Source organism: Monodelphis domestica, chromosome 1 (assembly GCF_027887165.1).
Source record: "Monodelphis domestica isolate mMonDom1 chromosome 1, mMonDom1.pri, whole genome shotgun sequence".
Lineage (NCBI taxonomy): Eukaryota > Metazoa > Chordata > Mammalia > Didelphimorphia > Didelphidae > Monodelphis > Monodelphis domestica.
This window is the reverse complement of record NC_077227.1, coordinates 188,554,770-188,562,031: the sequence shown is the minus strand read 5'-3', so window position 1 is coordinate 188,562,031 and position 7,262 is coordinate 188,554,770. Positions and strand designations below refer to the sequence as shown.

The following is a 7,262-nucleotide window of genomic DNA, read 5'->3' as shown; positions in this document are numbered from 1 at the left end:
TACTAAATTTGAGCAGCCTTATAAGGCACTCCAAGAACCCCACCTGCCCTGAGAGAGAAGTCGCTCCCCATATTGCCCGGAGTTATCTCCCCCCCCAAAAAAAAAAAAGAATAGTGATTTTATTAGGATCTCAAAATGAGATCTCTTTGATATCTTTAAGGCTCCTCGTCCCATCCCACCCCTCCACACCACACACAAAATTACCGCAGATTAACAAAACCAAACAAACAGACAAAGAACTTTTGTTTATCTGGGGGGGGAGGGGCAAATGCCCTAATTTTTTTTTTTTAAGAACCTGAGTTTTCTATTTTTCCAGTGATCTAACCAGCCAGTTCTTTCACTATAGCGCTGTCCTTGGTGTACCTCTCTTTCAGCCTGAACCACTTCTGCCTGACAGAGACATTCTGAGGCCAAATGTTGACAAAGTGTCCATCATCAATTCAGTTATCACTTCAGCCAAGACAATCCTTGCCTGAAACTGAAGGGTTGTTGGGTTGGGGTTTTTGGGTGGTTGTTGTTTTGTTGGGGGGCATTTCTATTTGCTTGTTTTGATTTTTTTCAGGGGCAGGAGCATGCAGTTCTTTTCCGTTTGTCTATCTTTTTGTTGGAAGTGGTTGGGAATGGGGCTAGAGTGGCATTTCTCCCCAAATCCACATTGGTTGGAGAAGGGATAGGAGAAAGAAATAGTGAACCAAATTTCCAAAGTTGGTAAATGCATTTAAGTCCATCTGAATTTAGAAGCTTGGGGAGGTTAGTGTAAACTGGGAGCACAGGACCTGAGGCCACTGAGATTCAAGGCAGGCCTGGGGGAGGGGACTAGGCAAAGATCTAGAGAGCCAGAGAGCAAGCGGGTGAAGGGAGCTCAAGGGCTGCTGATGACCCCCTGGGTCTGACCTTTCCTGCTGCTCCTCTGGGGTCATTATTTAACTCTTCGATCTCCACAGCAGCCTGCTTAGCAGCCTGAAGCCCTCTAGGAGAAAGTTGGGTCGATATTTGGGGCCAGCCTTCTAGGGCAGAGGGCAGAGGGCAAAGGGAGAGAGGAGTAGCTTTTGGCACACCCCATATAGGTTGTTGGTTGCCAGAAAAAGAAGAGGGTCCTGGACCCTGATGAAATGGGACAGCAAGGCAGAACCTTGTTCTTGGGAAGAGAGGGGAAGTGAGGAGGGAACCAGAAAATATGATGGGAAAGTCCAGACTGAGCAGCCTAGGCCCAATTTAGCCCGAGTCCTTGAAACTGACCTCCTGTGACAGAAGCAAACAATCCCCTGGGAAATTTACCTCTCAATTTTCTTTCCCTTTTTACAAGGGAGCTTCTTGTATCTATTTGTCCAGCTACCAAAAATAGCACTTCCCTTCCCACCCTCTCATTCCCCCTCCCTCCCCATAAAAACCTTCACAACTTTCCTGGGATGAGCAGGCAGCAAGAACTCCAGAAAGGAAGTGAGGAGGAAATAAAATCAGAGCCAAGCCAAAGCTGGCGATTGGGGTTCATCCAAGAGTGGCTTTCTTTGATCTAGCTCTAAATACTTGATTGTACTCAAAGCTGCTCTATCTGGGAAGGTAACACAACTCAACGTCTGGAGCCCAAGACAGAGCAAAGCACTGCAATGCCCTATAGAAGCACCCCTTCCGTAGGAAGACGGAGGGGGCTGACTGAGGTGTCTTATCTGCTCCTCTCTTGAGTTGCCTTACACCTGCTAGCCTCGGCTTTGCTCCCCAGGCAGAGCACAGATTTAAACTTAGCCGCCGGGGCAGCTCTGAGGTCTTGACCTGGTACAGGACTCCACTGGAACTAGCTCACTTCACTCTCTCCGTAGTCCCACACCGTTAGTCCTCTTCTAAAATGAAGGGTTTGAAATCCGGCGCAAAGAGAAGGCTCTCGATCAGAGTGGGAAAGGGAAGATAGGATGCCATGAGCCCGAACTGCACGCTGATGGTTCTTTCCTTTTCAGTTGGCCGATGGCCTTCCTCCTGCTCAAATACACACCCCCAGGTCCCTGTGGGCTGGAATTTTAGTAGTCTCCTCAGCTGAAGGCCGGTCAGGGAGGAGCCGAGAGCGTAAAGTTCAAATGCATCAGACTCTGAAGTCATTTATCCGGTTTCATAAATAATGTTCTTATTACACTTAAGCCCCTTAATTCCTGCCCCTTCCCACTTTATTGCGGGGTTTCAGCAGATAAAAAGTTTCTAAGTCGGCTAGTTGTTGTTTTCCTCTTTCCATCATTAACATCATTAATATAAGCTATCAATAACCCTGTCGTTTGGAGCATAGTTTCGCAGTATTGATCCACATGGCTATTCATCTCTGCCATGCAAGACACGGAATAATTTTCGCATTACAGTAGCTTGGATTTGCTTTTAATTCATATTTAAAGCTGCAACTGGCTCTGTGGAGCTCTCTGCGAAAGACTAGAGGCGCCTAATTAATAATAAGTTAGAAACGAAGGAAGGCACCGGCGAATAAATAATTAATACAGACATCTATGTCTCTTTGAATATTGCTCCTTTAAAAATTTAGACTTACCAGGACCATACTGTAAGTCTGCAATTTATATTGTGGGGATGATTTAAGAAAGCTATTTTTTTCCTTGAAATACAATACTAAATTATTTACAGTGTTTTGCAAACCTCCTAAGTTCCTTCATTACCTAACCCCTCCGGTTTGTTCCTTCCAGGTGGAAAACACCAATATACCGGGGATGGGTGGGGGAATCAACCATCCACAAGAAGCCCTAACTGGACTCCATCTGTGGTGTGTCTGTGAAGCAAAGGGAACAGTTGAGAGCTGGGGTTGGGGAGGGGGGCAAGCCTGGGCCCAAATTTCTGAGGATCCAACATCTCATTGGGGTTCAGATCCTCAGACAGAAGTGCTTTTTATTGGGGAAGAATGGAGTGAGTGATCAGAATTTACTGATAACCAACCAGTGGAGGGGTCTTTTTGATAACCTTGTTTTCCCCAAGAAAAGATCCCCACAACTTTATCAGGGAAAACAAGTTTAGAATTAAAGACAAACTGAGGAGGAATCTTAGAAAAAAGACTTCATCTCAGAGAATTCAATCTTTAGTAAGAGGAAGAACTCTTGGGATCTCCCAAGCTGGTTGTTGTAGGAAAAGACCCCTTGAGGTCAAGGGGCAAGCATCAGGGCTGAAGAAGAGAGAAGGGTCAAAAAGAGTGAAATGGACAAAAAAGGAGTGGAAAAGACTAAAAACATGATGTTTGGTTTTTTCTTTCTTTCTTTGATTAGGTATTGTTAGCAATATTGATTTCTGTTGTTGTTGCTCAGATTAATGTATGTTTAACATAAAAATACTGGCATTAGCAAAGTACAAAGTAATCATCTTGTTGAAGGAGACCTCTCTTAGTTAGGTGACAATTGCCTGGAAGAAGTCTTTTTGGAACATATGGGGAAACAGTAAAGAAAGCCCAAATACTTTAAGATCAGAGGCTCAGGTGGAGAATCAGACTACAGTAAGGATGATAGTGACAGAGGTGGTGATGGCAAGGCTGTTGTTCCTTCTTAGCTAGGTTCCTCTCATTGACAGAGAGCCAAGCATTTAGCTAACAAATTGTCCAAGGCTACCTGCTGCCCACAATGTGGCTCTTCTAGTTTAAGAGATCATTACAAGGATAATTATTGCTGTTCTCACCATCATTGTTGCCATGGTATTCCCTAAAGTTACAAGACAAGTTGCAACCAGGATTAGAGAGGAGAAGAATTGGTCTGTAAATCAGTGTACTGCCTTGGGAGCTGCTCACTCTCTCGATTACTTAGATAGGATAGCTTCTCTTTCTTTCTTCCATTACCACCCTGACATGTTTTCCTAAGATTCCTACTGATGTCTGATCATACTGATCCTGGATTCAAGTTTCCAGACTCCATGATTCCAGGGACCAGGACTCTGAGGTACAGAATTAGTGATACCTGAAGGCCTCCACATTACCTCTTATGTTTTCCTTATCCCGTCCCATTCCTCCTCTACATAAGCACAGATCTCTATTCAAAACCTGTGCCCAGAACTTCCTGGGTCCCCCATTCTCTGCTCCATTTTAGATGTTCCACAGGCACTGAGCACACTATATTTCATCCATCTAAAAATCTTAATAAGTAACCAGGGCCTGGAAATCCAACTATTTCCTTAGCCCAGAAGCTTAGAATTTCTGAAATGTGAATGAAGTGGGGTGGAATAAAGAGGGTAATGACAGAGCATGTAAGTCTTCTACAAGGATGAATATACAAGACCCATCTGCTTAGTCACATCCTCAGCCTTGAATGAGGGATGAAAGGAGACTTTAGTATAGATCTTGCATATGGGTAGGGGACCAGGAGAGAGAATTCAAGTCCTTCTCTTTACATTCTTTTTCTTTTTTCTTAGTAGGCAGGCATAAACTAAGTCTACCTATATCTACTCCATTCGTGTAGGTGTTCTGTGTTCTATTTGAAGACATCAGATTTCAGGTAACTATTTAATGCATGGATTCCTGGGGTGGGGGCATATAGGACAGTTCTGACCATCTGCTTGCATGCATGAAGATTAGAAATTCAGTACATGTAAATGTAATCCATAGGTCCTACTCTGAAAGAAATTTATGGACATGTTTTTCCTGTGTGAAGATAATAAAAAGTCTTTCTTATATAAGAATGCAGTTGAATACTCTAGACACAATTGAAAAGGTGCATTCCTGTGCATTTTCTGACTCTTGAATGAACCTCTCTAAACAAGGGTCATATCCTAGGTGGATTCTCTGTGTTGACCACCTGACTCTTGAGCTGGTAATGCTGAAATTCTGCTAGCCACAGAAGCCGCTCTGGGCCCCACAGGGTGTAGTTTAAATAGTATTGGATATACCACTTTCTGGGGAGGCAGGCGCCAGGGAGTCCCACAGACTGGGTAAAGAGCATGGAAGGGGGGGTGGCAGGAGAGAAAAAGAAAAAGAGAGGTAAGAAGAGGAAGGAAGGGGAAGACAAAGAACTGTAGGAAGGACAGAAAGAGAAAAGGTGAGGAGAGAATGCAGGGAAGATGGGAAGCAAGAACGGGAAAAGAAAAAGATGAAAGAAGGAAGATGACAGGTAGTTGTAAAACACAAAAGTTTCATTTTTAAATCTTCTAGGTGTCTGCGGGTCAAATAAAGACAAGGGCGGTTAACGATTATTCTGTTAAATCTATGGCACTTGACTACACAAACACTAATTGATTAGACACCGAAATGATTTGTTTAAAGAGTTTTTCCCTCCCTAGTGCAGCTCCTCCAAAGCTTCCCCTCTGCGTTACCTGCTGGAGATGATCACAGAAGAGAACAAACGCCCACCCGGGAGGAAGACACAGACTCTTTAAACTCAGGAAGCCTTGAAACCCTCTCTACGTGAAGCTGATTGCCGGAGCTTTGACTACAGCTGCGGAGCCCCAATTTCTGACGTCCCAAAATCATCTGGGGCTGCCTGGGAGCTAGCCCACACTTTGGGAAAATGTGAACAGCTTCCCACCTCCTCTTCTTATCACACACCTTTCAATTCTTCCTCTCTTCCAGGCTTTCTCTCAGGTACGGATTTCTACAGGATGAATTTCCCCTATGATTTGATCCAATGCAGGGATGCTTGAGACTGTCCACCTAAGTGGAAGTTTATCAGAAGGCTAGATTTGAACTGGGTTGAAAGCAGGAGGGAGATAAGCCTGGTTCCAGTGAGAATATACAGAAGTACCTTCCATCAACCCTATTCTAGCCGTGGGACTAGCAAAGGGTCCCTTTTCTTCTCCAATATACAAATAGCTAACTATGCCTCAGCACCAGCTTCTCACTGATATACATACATACATACATCCACAAGCAGAGATCAAACAGCAGCCCCAGAAACCACCCGGGGTTCTACCTCTGGCTATCTCAGACCTTTACATCTTGAGCCTTAGAGTCAAAAAGTAGATTCAGAAAGGAAACCCTAAAATGCAATTTTCCTTTCTTCCTAACTTCCTTCCTTTGTTTCTTCATACCTTTCTTTCTAAGGATTCTAATTTCTAATTAAATCAGAGTGATTGAAAGGCTTCCTTCCTCTGCCTCAATCTGAATTGCTTTACAATTCAACTCTAAAATATAACCCAGAAGAAAAGTAGGATTCAAAAACCTAGAGTTGCCTCTAGGACTGAAGACGATAAGATCCATGAACCTATCTCCTCCTCATCCTTATATCTCTTTCACAGGACAGCCACCCTGGAACTTCATCTCAAGCTCTGCAATATCAAGACCCTCAGTGAGCAAGCCAGATCTTGGCCACTCCGTTTGCTTCCACATCTTAAACCTAGCTCATCAGCTATCAAAAATATCTTAACCTGGAAGCGCATGGGTAAAATTGGTTTGGAGATCTGGGAGCCTTGAGCATCAGTATATAGAACAAAATGTCTGATGATAACCTTAAACTGCCCTAATCTGAACAGACTTCTTTCCCCACCCCTGAAAGAGAGGGCCCTCCAAAATGATTGAGGCTGAGGAACAATTCTCTTTTTTTGACCTACTTCGGGAAGTGAATGAACTTTGAAGGACATTTGACCTGATTCCTTGAATTTGATGCTATATGACTTAATACCTCCTCTCTCACCACCTGAAAATAAAGGAAGAAACTTAACAAAATGAATGGGAGGGGATTTAACTATAAACATTTCCTGGTGTTTTCAAGAGGAAAAAAAAAGAAAGGGAAAGGAAGGAAGGAAGGAAGGAAGGAAGGAAGGAAGGAAGGAAGGAAGGAAGGAAGGAAGGAAGGAAGGAAGGAAGGAAGAAAGGAAGGAAGGGGAAAATGGAGAAAATGTAAAAGGAACATGGATAACAAATTGAAGGAGGAATTGAAAAGTTAATGAGAAAAGCAGAGAAAGGCCTTATATACTAAGCAAAATGGAAGACAAAAGAAAAAGGAAAAAATCAACTGAAAACCTGCCATCCTGGATTAATTGGTTTCCATTGCTTCTCCTTTCTATTAGGAGAAAAGGTATGTAGAACAATGGTGCTTTTCACTTCTAAGGACTGGAAAGAAATAATTTTGAACTCATTTTAAGGAATACTTCTACACTAGCAAATCATAAGGATCTTTTCTCTTCCTCACTAACTTTCTTAATTCTATTTCCAGTATGCACCCCAAAAAAATTCTGTGAACATCTAAAGTAAATTGAAGTTCTTTTAAAAATCAGAATAATTAGATGAACTCTGAGTGAAAAAGAACCAGAGTATTAACTTTATTAACTTTCAGGCCACCATCAACTATCACCCCACACATACAGTT

The 7,262-nt window shown here is 43.0% G+C and overlaps 1 long non-coding RNA gene across 1 annotated transcript; it reads left to right on the top strand.

Moving 5' to 3' along the window:
* The first annotated feature begins 2,830 nt into the window (after nt 1–2,830).
* Nucleotides 2,831–6,678, top strand: LOC103100904 (uncharacterized). The gene is made up of 3 exons (XR_460839.3): nt 2,831–4,457; nt 5,239–5,539; nt 6,193–6,678. It is a non-coding gene; the product is annotated as an uncharacterized LOC103100904 (long non-coding RNA).
* Nucleotides 6,679–7,262: the final 584 nt, after the last annotated feature.